This window comes from Vipera berus, assembly GCF_964194415.1.
Source record: "Vipera berus genome assembly, chromosome: 5".
Lineage (NCBI taxonomy): Eukaryota > Metazoa > Chordata > Lepidosauria > Squamata > Viperidae > Vipera > Vipera berus.
This window is the reverse complement of record NC_138207.1, coordinates 97092166-97105089: the sequence shown is the minus strand read 5'-3', so window position 1 is coordinate 97105089 and position 12924 is coordinate 97092166.

The window sequence follows — 12924 nt, the reverse complement described above, 5'->3', positions numbered from 1 at the left end:
ACTTTTAAGATGCGTGGACTTCAATTCCCGGAGTTCCCCAACTGAGGAATTCTGGGAAGTGAAATCCACACATCTTAAAGTTGCTGAGGTTGAGCAACAGTGCTATAGACACTAGAAACTTCCACAGACAATGCTTTTCTACAGCAATACTGCATTTTGGATTGAGTATATTCCCTTCCCTAGTACTGAAAAAGCAACATCAAACTGCACCAAAATAATCCCCTATTGTCAGAAGCTGTGCTGTCAGATTCATCCTTCTTCACCTACAATTCCCCCCCCCCCATATACTGTATTTCAGCTTAAAAATAAGCTCCATTGAGTCTAGTAGGCATTATCTCAAAGGGAAGTGTGCTGATGCAAATGCAGAGTTTTTAATAATTCCATATTTTGTTTTTAATTCAACCAAGCCATCTTGGCAGGCATAAATCAAACTATTATTTATGGATGATGATCATAATCAGGACATAATGATATAGCTGCAGCTTTAACCTGAAGAATATTTTCTACTGCATTTTGGCCTTGCTTCCAAAATTTTAATGCTTTCTGAATGCTTTGATGTACATCTTCAGATTCAGGGTTGGCTTGAAGGGACACAAATACTGTGGTCTAATGCAGTTAAGCTTATCTGGCTTGCTCAAGACATAGATGGACCATCACCTTGAATTTCCAAAGAAGGAGACCTTATCAGTATAGTAAATAAGAAAAAAAAAACAGATAGAAATTTGCTTTTAAATGTGGGAGCTGGAATTATTCATAAATTAGATAATATTTGTTCAGTTCTATAGTATATTCCGTGCTTTTTAATGCTTTCCCCCCCCCCTAAAACATTTATGCAGTCTATAACAAATGTCATGCTGGAATTGTTTTCTGTTGATTCAAGGATGGGTGGTGAGGACTCAGCAAGTACAGAGAAAGGCCAGTAGTTTGCAGCTTTTCCGTAAGCAGCAATGTGCATTTACTGCTGCAATAAATAACTTTTAAAATAATTGGACAGATTTTAAATTATGGGAGCTGTCTCTTTGTAAAGTAGATTTTTAGGTGGATTTGCACTTCTGGTTCAAACTTTAGGGAAGAACTTAGCATAAGCAATACATGTGTGAAGTGAGATGAAAGTTCAGTTAACGGTCTGTAATGGCTCAAGGCCAAACTACACATTACACACTAGACAAAATTACATCCCTGAAATGCTGCTAATCAGCTTGAAAATGATGGAGGCTGGCTGGCTTGCTTGCTTGCTTGCTTGTGTTCTGTACCAGCCTGCTACCGGCCCTGCAGAAAAGGCAGGGACAACCCCTTTACAAACGGCAAGAGGCTGGAATTACGCCTGCCAAATTTATTCACATAAAACAGAGCAAGACAAGACACCAACCATAAAACACGAGCTAAGAAGCAGGAGCTATTCAAGCGGTTGCCTTCAGCAAACCAGCCCTCCCACACATTCCCCTTAAATACAGTTCAGGGCGTGGCCTCTCTGTGCCTCCTTCCGAGGTGCCCCATTGCCTTCCTCTGTTTACTCCTGACTGACTGCCTCCTGCGTCGGGCGTCCTTGAACAGGGCCAGCTGTGGGTCATCTTCATCCACGCTGTCAGGCTCACACAGCTGGGTCTGCATCGTGACCAGATGAGAGGGGCCTTGCTGGGGGCTCTCATCAAGCTGTCCAATCCCCTCAGCAAGCTCTTCAACACCCCCCTCCTCCTCCTCTGAGTTGTCCGACCCAACTGCCGAACCCACAGGCTGACCCTGAATCACAACAGCTTGCTTGCTTGCTTGCTTACCTACTTACCTGAAGAAGCTTTCATTTGAGAAACGAAACATTTTCAAAGAAAAAAAAACAACCCCAAGAAAGTCCAGTTGCCTTTTAGAAAAGCAACTTTGGGACAACTATGACCTGGGTGACTGAGAATCTCCATAGACATAATGTCATATCCTTCCCATCAGTCTAGTCCAGGAGGTAGACAAGCTTGGCTCTTTTATGACTTGTGGACTTCAACTCCCAGAATTCCTGAGCCAGCCGTGCTAGTCTAGTCTAAGCCTGCCCAAGAAAATGACACCTAATGTCACCTGCAGCCAAAGCTGAGCTCAGCTTGAGAGATTCTTTGAATGGAGCAGCTGAGATTTTACTGCTTTCCTTTGCATGTCCAAGTCGATGCCATTTGGCCTCATTCAGACATGCCAAATTCTCCGCTGCTCCCTTGCCCCCTACGTTCACAACTGTGCAAATTCATTGTGTTGCCTGCACTTCTTGCCGATAGCCTCCTTTAGAGCTAAGAATTTATCAAGCTAGAATGTTTTCGTTTGTTTCTTTCCTTTTTTTACATCATTTATTTATTTATTTTATTTTATTTTAATTCCATTTATATCCCGCCCTTCTCCGAAGACTCAGGGCGGCTTACAAGCTTAGCAGTAGCCTTTGGTCCTTCCCTCTCTTCCCTCAATCTGTTCTCATCCCCATGTTAGATTTTTTTAACAGTAGGCTTGACTCCTGCAATTTTTTTTATTACTGTCATTTGGGATCTGATACAATTCCCTACTATAGGCCTGGGCAGGTCACTAACGTACTGAATGCCATGAGATTTTTCTCCCAGGTAAATGCCTAAAATATGACAGTCCTAAAGAGTTCTTGAATAAAAGGCATTGTTTTCCGTGATTCCAATTCTATTGGGAGGGGTGACCACCGAGCTAGGCACCTCTGCTTTTGCTCATATGTGGAAAAGCAAGCTTAACCTCTTTATATCAGAGTAAATTCTAATGAATTCACAGAGACTTTTTTTTTTGAAGAGACACATTTAGAATTCCCCTGTAATTTCTCTTGAGCTGTGACAAAAATGTAAAATGCATATTTAGGTATGTAATAATAATAATAATAATAATAATAATAATAATAATAATAATAATAATAATAACAACAACAACAACAACAAAACGAGAAGAAGAAGAAGAAGAAGAAGAAGAAGAAGAAGAAGAAGAAGAAGAAGAAGAAGAAGAAGAAGAAGAAGAAGAAGAAGAAGAATTTGGAAGGGACCTTGGAGGTCATCTAGTCCAACCCCCTTCTCAGGCAGGAAACCCTATACCATTTCAGACAAATGGCTGTCCAGTCTCTTCTTAAAAACTTCCAGTGTTGGAGCATTCACCGCTTCTGGAGGCAAGTTGTTCCACTGGTTAATTGTTCTAACTGTCAGGAAGTTTCTCCTTAGTTCTAGGTTGCTTCTCTCCTTGATTAGTTTCCATCCGTTGCTTCTCGTCCTGCTTTCAGGTGCTTTGGAGAATAGCTTGACTCCCGCTTCTTTGGGGCAACCCCTGAGATATTGGAACACTGCTATCATGTCACCCCTCACCCTTCTCTTCATTAAACTAGACATACCCAATTCCAGCAACCGTTCCCTATATGCTTTAGCCTCCAGTCCCCTAATCATCTTTGTTGCTCTTCTCTGTACCCTTTCTAGAGTCTCTTTTTTACATCTTTTTTACATCGTGGTGACCAAAACTGGATGCAGTATTCCAGGTGTGGCCTTACCAAGGCATTGTAAAGTGGTATTAGTACTTCACTTGATCTTGATTCTATCCCTGTGTGTGTGGATGTGCTTGTTTGTGCATGTCTATGTCGCTGTGTCTATAGATAACTACGCACACCTTTGGAAGCATCACACGCTACTTTAGATTAGCTTGTTTCTGGATCAGCAGGAATCTGCTAGTCCCTCAAGACATATATTTATTAGGCTGACTAAAAGACTAAAAAGACTTGGAAGGAAAACGTTTCAGCTCCTGCTTTTTGCAATTGATTGGATGTGAAATATCTGTATGTGGGGCTACCGTTTCTAGGCTGCAAAAAGGGGGATAGTCACTATAGATGGCAGCAAAAGCTGCAGAAAAATCTTGCTGGTTGCTTGGTTGATTGCAGCACAGGTGTGGTAGGGTTAATCTACTTATCCCACAGCATCTGTACTGTATGGTGATGGTTTCAGACTATCTAGATCAGGGGTGTCAAACTGCCAGGCTGCGGGCTGGTTGAATCATGTGGAGGCTGCAGCCACCCCAGCTGTCAACGGTGCTAACATCAGATGTTTTTGCTTTGACAACATATGGAGACGCAGCCACGTTTCTTCTTATGTTTTACCCTTAGAATTAGAGTTAGATTTAGATGATGCTGGGGGGAGGGGGGAAGAGGAGGAATGGGCATGGGAGTTTAGCTAGACATAACAACACTGAACCTAATGTGTGAACCAAGGTTATTGAAATAAGAGATGACAAGAATTGGCGGGCTGGAGAACTGGAGGGGAAGCCTACATGTCGAACTAATTGGAGAATGTGATTTATGACTGTTAAATTGGAGGAGGGAATTGTGCTTTGCTACTATGTGCTCAAGGGAGCGGGATTCAGATTTTGGCTTCCACTGTGTACGTGCCGATGCCATGCTTCTCAAATAAAGATTCTTTAAGGTAAACAATGCCTCGAAGTTCTTTGAAGAGTTTTATCTGTCGGAACCATGATACCAGCTCTAGCAATGTGAAAAAAGGCATGATATGTCATGACACGTCACGTAACATGGCAAATTTGACACCCGTGATCTAGACTGAAGTCAGCCTCTGCGGTAGACACAGAGAGATAGATCAGATAAGTGACTGCAGAAGGCTAGAAGAATACTTCACTGAGATCAATTGAATCTTGCAAATTTGTTTTCTCTTCTTCCCTTCTGATACTCCTAGGAGTTGGGGGAGGGAAGAGCCAGATTTCCCAATACTCATCTACCTCCCTGGGCATAACACGTGCTTCTGCACCAGTGGATTTCTGAATGGCTTTGGGATCTCCCTGGCTTCTACCACTGTCCTGTTCTAGACTGAGCAATCACACAATAGCAGGTCATTCCACTGATTAATTGTTCTCGTTGTCAGGAAATTTCTCTTTAGTTCTAGGTTTACTCCTTGATTAGTTTCCATTTGTTACTTCTTGTTCTGCCTTTGGGTGTTTTGGAAAATAGGTTGAGCACCTCTTCATTGTGACAGCCTTTTAGATATTGGAAGACCGATATCATGTCACCCTTAGCCCTTCTTTTCCTTATAATAGGTAAAAGGTAAAGGTTCCCCCGCACATGTGTGCTAGTCGTTTCCGACTCTAGGGGCCGGTGCTCATCTCTGTTTCAAAGCCGAAGAGCCAGCACTTGTCCAAGGACATCTCCATGGTCATGTGGCCGGCATGACTAGACGCCAAAGGCGCACGGAACGCTGTTACCTTCCCACCGTCGTGATCCCTATTTTTCTACTTGCGTTTTTACGTGCTTTCGAACTGCTAGGTTGGCAGAAGCTGGGGCGAGTAACAGGCGCTCAACTCTGTTATGCGGCACTCGGGATTCGACCCGCCAAACTGCCGACCTTCTGATCGACAGGCTCAGCGTCCTAACCCACTGAGCCACCGCGTCCCTTCATTCCTTATAATAGACATACCCAATTCTTGTAATCCTTCTTCGTATGTTTTAGCTTCCAGTCCCCTAATCAGTCTTCGTTGCTTTTCTCTTTCTCTTTCTAGAGTCTCAACATCCGTTTTACATCGTGGTGACCAAAACTGGAGTATGTAGTATTCCAAGCGTGGTAATTGCAAAATCTAATTTTGGTGACTCCATTCTGAGTTACCAGTCGAGAGAAGGCTAGGTGGAGAACACCAACGGAGTTGCCCTTAGGAAGACTGACGGCGATTGCAGGAAGTACCAAGCTGCTGCTTCAAAACAGAAGGCAGGTCTAGGAGAGGAAATGCCAAAGGACGTCTGGGATAGCAGGGCTGAGAACTCATCATCTTCACCAATAGTCTTCCAGATGTTGTTAAATTAAGGCACGCATTATTCCACAGTTGGGGAGGAGTTGTCTAGTAACAGTGGAGCTCCACTCATGCACAATTGGGATGGGGAGTTTTTTGAATGCATTGTTTTTAATTGAATGTATTGCTGTCATTATTTTATTCAGGTTTTGTCTTGTGACCCATCCAGAGTCATTTGCTTAAGTTGGCTAGTAATATCAATTTTTTAATCAATGAAATTTAATCTGGGTTGTCATTCCTAGGAATATTTGATTCTTTTATTCATCTTTTCAAAGGACTCCCCTGAACTTCATGAAGATATTTGCTACTGTGTGATGTTATCGTCAACTAAAAATAGGCTTCCAATTTCTTGCTCTGAAGCCTAATACAAGGGTATTTTTTTTGGTGGCAATTATGCCTGCTGATTGCAAATATAAAAAGGTATCTAAGTATTGTAAACACAATAATGTTAATTGTAATTGCCAGAGACTTAAAAGGATACTGTACGCTAAAGGCTGAGTAGCTAATAAATAAAAATGCTTCATGCATATTCTGATGGGAATATGGGGGGAAAAAAGGAAGGGGATTCTGTCACTTTCGACAGCTCTTAAACACAACACTTGAGGCGTTGTATGGGAAGACCAAGCAGAATTCACATTATTCCGAATGAGATCCTAAGTTGGGGAAGGCAAGATTCCTTTCCTGGGGTAGCAGGACTACACAAAGGACTGTAAAATTAAAAGAAGGGGTCTTCAGTAGAGTTATAGAATGAAATCTTTTATTCCATTACAGCTAAATTATGACTTAGGTTCATACCAAGGATTGTTTTTTTAGTATAATATTTAGTTTATTCAAAGAGGGTTAAAATAAAAGGTAAAAGGTAAAGGTTCCACCGCACGTGCATGCTAGTCATTTCCGACTCTAGTGGCCGGTGCTCATCTCCGTTTCAAAGCCAAAGAGCCAGCGCTTGTCCGAGGACGTCTCCGTGGTCATGTTGCCAGCATGACTAGACGCCAAAGGCGCACGGAATGCTGTTACCTTCCCACCGTAGTGGTCCCTATTTTTCTACTTGCATTTTATGTGCTTTCGAACTGCTAGGTTGGCAGAAGCTGGGACGAGTAACAGGCACTCACTCTGTTACGCGGCACTCGGGATTCGACCCGCCAAACTGCCGACCTTCTGATCAACAAGTTCAGCGCCCTAACCCACTGAGCCACCTCGTCCCTTAGGGTTAAAATACAAAATTGCACTAAGGAGGTAAGACATCCAATTTTTAAATCACTTTTGCCAGGAGTGAAATGGCGACAAAGTAATGCTAAGCTCTCCAAGGTCAAAACTGGAAAGAAAGAGAAAGAAAGAAAGAAAGAAAGAAAGAAAGAAAGAAAGAAAGAAAGAAAGAAAGAAAGAAAGAAAGAAAGAAAGAAAGAAAGAAAGAAAGAAAGAAAGAAAGAAAGAGAAGGAAGAGAGAGAGAGAAAGAGAGAGAGAGAGAGAGAGAGAAAGAAAGAAAGAAAGAAAGAAAGAAAGAAAGGGAGAGAGAAAGAAAGAAAGAAAGAAAGAAAGAAAGAAAGAAAGAAAGAAAGAAAGAGAAGGAAGAGAGAGAGAGAGAAAGAAAGAAAGAAAGAAAGAAAGAAAGGGGGAGAGAGAGAGAGAGAGAGAGAAAGAAAGAAAGAAAGAAAGAAAGGAAAGAAGAAAGAAAGAAAGAAAGAAAGAAAGAAAGAAAGAAAGAAAGAAAGAAAGAAAGAAAGAAAGAAAGAAAGAAAGAAAGAGAAAGAGAGGGAGGGAGAGGGCGAGGGAGGGAGGGAGGGAGGGAGGGAGGGAGAAAGAAAGAAAGAAAGAAAGAAAGAAAGAAAGAAAGAAAGAAAGAAAGAAAGGGTTAATTACTGGCCTGTTGTGTTGGTAAGAACTTGTGCTGGATATCCCTTCAGTTCAAATGGATTTCTCACATGCCAGGTTTTAATGCTACTTAGAATCCAAAAAGGAATAAAAAATGTAAATAAAGATTTTTTTCTCCCCACTATGTGACAGAACCAATGCACTAGTGTCAAGGCTGTATCATTTTTGGGTATAGGGAACCATGGGGCCCATCCTCCCAGGCCCCAAACGTACAGCAAAGTCCATCTGAAGTATGGTTGAATGACTGGAACAATGGGATGGATTCTAATCGTTTTTCCTGTCTTTTCTCCTGCTGGTGTCTCAGGTGCTGATATACCTGTCTTCACAGGTTAAATCCCTTTTTCAAAAGCATTGCTGTAGGACTGCATTGGGGGTTCCGAAGAACATTTCATCACATTGAGTCTTATCAAGGTCCCGGAAAGATACAAGTCAAGCTCCTTTTACGGTAAAGCAGTTGGTGTTATCAATGGATTAACTTAAAAATGTAATATGGTCACAGATCATAAGTTTATTGATTATGAAAGGGTAGTGATTTAATCAACAGTGTTAGACTTTGCTTGGAAGTAAGTTGTGTTTCAGCTGATAAGGAGGAGACAAATGGATGTTGTGGCCATGGATATTTTTTTAAATGCTCCAGACTGTCTCTGACCACTGAGAATTACTGGTTCTGCTACAGGCTGACAGTTGGAGAAGCAGTTCCTTAGATTGTAAAATGATGCAAAGCAGAGGTCCAGAAGTGGTGATTCAGAGCGATTAATTATGGACCTTTTGACTCTTAGTGACCAAATCCATGGGGTTTTCTTGTTCAGAAAACAGGGCCATTTATCACTGTGTTCTCCTGTGCAGTATGAACTGGTGGCTTTGCCATTGTCACTAAAGTGATAAAGCTTCCTCTGGCAACTTCCTACAGGGGTCATCCTCCACTTACAACCACAATTCCATCAGCAAAGCTACGTAGTCATTAAGTGAGTCACGCCTGATTTTTCATGACAGTTTTTGGCACTGCTGTTAAAGCAAATCATGCAATTGAACAAAACCGACATTTCCCCCATTGCCTTTGCTTGGAGGAAGCCCCTTTGGAAAGATTTCAAAGGGTGATCAGGTGACCCTGGAATGCCAATTGCCAAGGGCCTGAATTTGGATTGTGTGACCACACAGAGTTGCTGCAATGACTGCAAGTGCAGATGCAAGACACTTTTCTCAGCATTGTTGTAATTTTGAACGGTCGTTAAGAGGAAGGGCCACCTACAGGGCTGTATCCACAAAGAATAGGGCCACCATCCTTGTGAAACTTTGGGAAAGAAGCCAGAACTGCAGGGTGGGTTCACAACCATTATGTCAACGCTTCTAACATCGAATGTTTTTGCATTGACAACATGATGGAAATGTAGCCATCTTTTCCCTTTCGCTTTTAGGGTTAGATGATGCTGGGAGGGGGGGATGTGAATGAGAGTCCAGCAAGACATAACAACACTAAACCTAGCGTGAGAATCAAGGTTACTGAGCCCAGAGCTGATAAAAGAATTGGCGGGCTGGAGAGCTGGAGAGGAAGCCTGCGCTTCAAGCTAATTGAGGAATGTGATTTATGGCTGTTAATTGGAGGAAGAAGACTCCTGCGAGTCCCTTGGACTGCAAGGCGATCAAACCGGTCAGTCCTAGAGGAGATCAACCTTGACTGCTCTTTAGAAGGCCAGATCCTGAAGCTGAAACTCAAATACTTTGGCCACCCAATGAGATGGAAGGACTCACTGCAGAAGAGCCTCATGCTGGGAAAGGTTGAGGGCAAGAGAAGAAGGGGATGACAGAGAAGGAGGTGGCTGGATGAAGTCACTGAAGCAGTAAAGGTAAAGGTAAAGGTTCCCCCGCACATGCGTGCTAGTCGTTTCCGACTCTAGGGGCCGGTGCTCATCTCCGTTTCATAGCCGAAGAGCCAGCGCTTGTCCGAGGACGTCTCCGTGGTCATGTGGCCGGCATGACTAGACGCCAAAGGCGCACGGAACACTGTTACCTTCCCACCGTAGTGGTCCCTATTTGTCTACTTGCATTTTTACGTGCTTTCGAACTGCTAGGTGGGCAGAAGCTGGGACGAGTAACAGGCGCTCACTCTGTTACGCGGCACTCGGGATTCGACCCGCCAAACTGCCGACCTTCCGATCGACAAGCTCAGCGTCCTAACCCACTGAGCCACCGCGTCCCTACTGAAGCAGTAGGCATGAGCTTAAAGGGACTCCAGAAGATGGTAGAGGACAGGAAGGCCTGGAGGAATGTTGTCCGTGGGGTCGCGAGGGGTCGGACACGACTTTGCAGCTAACAACAAAATTGGAGGAGGGAATTGTGCTTTGATACTATGAGCCCAGTTTTTGGCTTCGATTATGTAAGTGCTGATATTCTGCCACTCGAATAAAAGATCCTTTAAGGTAAACAATGCCTTGAGGTTCTTTTGAAGAGTTTCATCATCGGTGGGAACCATGGCACCTTATTTGAAGGCAGAACTTTCATCCTAAAAGAGAAGGAGATGGAAGATTTGAGGCCGTGCTGTTTAAGAAACCTCAAATCCCCTCAATTTTAATAGCTGGGGTGGGGTGGGTGTGAAAAGAACTTTGCTCTTGGCCAATGAAAATTGTATGTAGTTAGACCAAGGTTGCCCAACCTTGGCAATTTGGAAGACCTGCGGACTTCAACTCCCAGAATTCCCCAGCCAGAATTCCCCAGGTCTTAAAGTTGTAAGGTTGGGCACCCTTGAGCTACATCATCTCCGCTTGCTTTTTCTTCTCCGGCGGTTGTTCTTCAGAGAGATGGAAGGGGAAACCTGTAGGCTGTTGGTTTTTCCCCCCTACCTAATTGCTCAGTAAGGCGTAAACGCGATTGCGAGATGATAATTCCATCTATTAAGTGGCAGCAAACCTGCACGATAGATGCTTCAGCCAAAGATCCGCCGGCTGTGTTTATTTCTCTTTGACACCGGAATCTGCACAGCAGACAATGAGAAGTAGGAGGCTGGCCAGGCGGTTCTGGATGGCATCCAACGCAATTAGATTATTCCCGACAAAGAGGGATTTCAATCGCCCTTCGCGCATGGATTAAACTCTACGGAAGACGCGCGCTGGGTTTTGTGTGTGTGTGTGTGTGTGTGTGTGTGTGTGTGTGTGTGTGAGAGAGAGAGAGAGAGAGAGAGAGAGAGAGAGAGAGAGAGAGAGAGAGAGAGAGAGAGATATTTCCCGCGGATCAGCCACGGGCCCTCCATTTCCCACGCAAGCAAGATCAAGCGTTTTCCCCAGTTTATCTTCCCACTTGCGGATCTGACCTCCCCAGCCCGGGGTTTTCCTCCGCCCACCCACCCACCCACCCACTCTTCGCTTTCACCTCGCGAGCTTCTTGGTTACGTGTGCGAATCTTCCGCGTCCCACTTTACGTCCCTCCCGGCTCCTGAATGAATTGGGTCTTCCCGGGCTCCGGGCAGCGTTATTTTATAAGGCTTCTCACGTTCGTGGGGTGGGGTGGGGGGGCTGCAATCAGCGGAGCGTTTGTTTGAGGGGGATGAATCGGCCTTCTGGTTGGTTCACATAGTGTGGTGGGATGGAGGGTTTGTTGTCACTGTGTGTTGGGGGGAGAGAGCAGGGGGGGGGGGCGAGGCTCAGCTAATCTCAATGTACACGTGTTGTAGTTTGACAAGAAAGGTTTATTTATTTATTATTTTATTTTATTTATTCTGAAGTCTCCGCCTGTCCAGTTGAGGCAAAGGCGGCCGAAGGGGGGGGGGGTGTCTTCCGAAGGCAATTAGTTTCCCAAGAGGCGCCAACTTTGCCCAGGTCGCTTTTCTCCGGGAATTGCGCGGGGTCTGCTCGCTTTACTTGCGAAAGAAGTCGGAGAGGGGTAGGGGGGTAGGGGGGGGCGTAGCGACGTGGACCCCCTCTTGCGTCCGAGTGGCTGGCTTTCTTTCGCCTTGGCTCTGGGCGACCTAAAAGTCCCGAAAGTCCAGCCGCCAAGGGAGGGGGACGTCCCGGCACCCCCCCCAGCATTTTGCCTTTTTTAAAAAGCCAAGCCTCCACGAGGTCGGGAAGCCAGAAGCGCGGCTGGAACTTTTAGCCCCAGGATGGGGGCGAGAGGGAGGGAGGGCGGGGGGGGGGTTGTCGCTTCGTCTTTCCCTTCGCCTTTTGCCCGCCGCCCTGCCCCGGAGCAGCTCAGTGGGCGAGACTCGGTTCCCGAAGGAAAAAGACTCAACCCAAGGCCAGGCATCCTCAGGTGTCGCCGTCGCCGCGGCTGGGAAGTCCAGCTTGACATCGCCGCCGCCGGGGGAGAGGCGCCGCTCGTTGCAGCTCCGGGCTGATGAGCTCCATCGCATCCTTCCTCATCTCGTCTTCCCCTCCTGGTGGTGGTGGGGGGGGGAAGGGGAAGAAGGGGAAGGGGCGGAGAGGGGCTGAAGCTCAGGAGAGGGGTGGGCTGGGGGATTGCCAGAGGGGTCTCCTGCGCTGACAAGCAGCCGGGAGATGGAATCTCAAGAGCCCCCAGCCCGGCTGCCTTCTCCTCTCCTGGCTGCTCCTGATGCTCTCCTCCTCTCCAGCCCCCCCCAACCCCCCCTCTCTCTCTCCCTCCCTCCCTCTCTCTCTCTCTCCCTCTCCCTCTCTCTCCCTCCCCTCCCCCTCTCTCTCTCTCCCTCCCCTCTCTCTCTCTCTCTCTCTCTCTCTCTCTCTCTCCCTCTCCCTCTCTCTCCCTCCCTCCCTCCCTCTCTCTCTCTCTCCCTCCCTCCCTCTCTCTCCCTCTCTCTCCTCCCTCTCTCTCCCTCTCTCCCTCCCTCCCTCTCTCTCTCTCTTCTCTCCCTCCCTCTCCTCTCTCTCCCTCCTCCCTCTCCCTCTCTCTCCTCCTCCTCTCCCTCCCTCTCCCTCCCTCCCTCCCTCCTCTCTCTCTCTCTCTCCTCCCTCTCTCTCCTCTCTCTCCCTCCCTCTCTCCCTCTCTCTCTCTCTCTCTCTCCCCCAGCTCCGATCTCTACGGGAGCCGTTCCTCTCCTCTCCGTCGCTTTTGCGCCCAGACTACATCGAGTAGTGGAAGCTCTGCAATCACGTGGTCCACGGCTGGGAGGAGGGCAGAAGAGGATGGTGGGTGGGGGTGGGGGTGAGGGGGGGTTACCTCCGCAGTTTGCCGGGGCTCGGAGACGCGCGCGCGCGCGCGCAGCGGCACATACGCCGGCGCGCCCGGGCGCGCGCGCTCCGACACACACACACACACACACCACACAGACACGCGCGCAC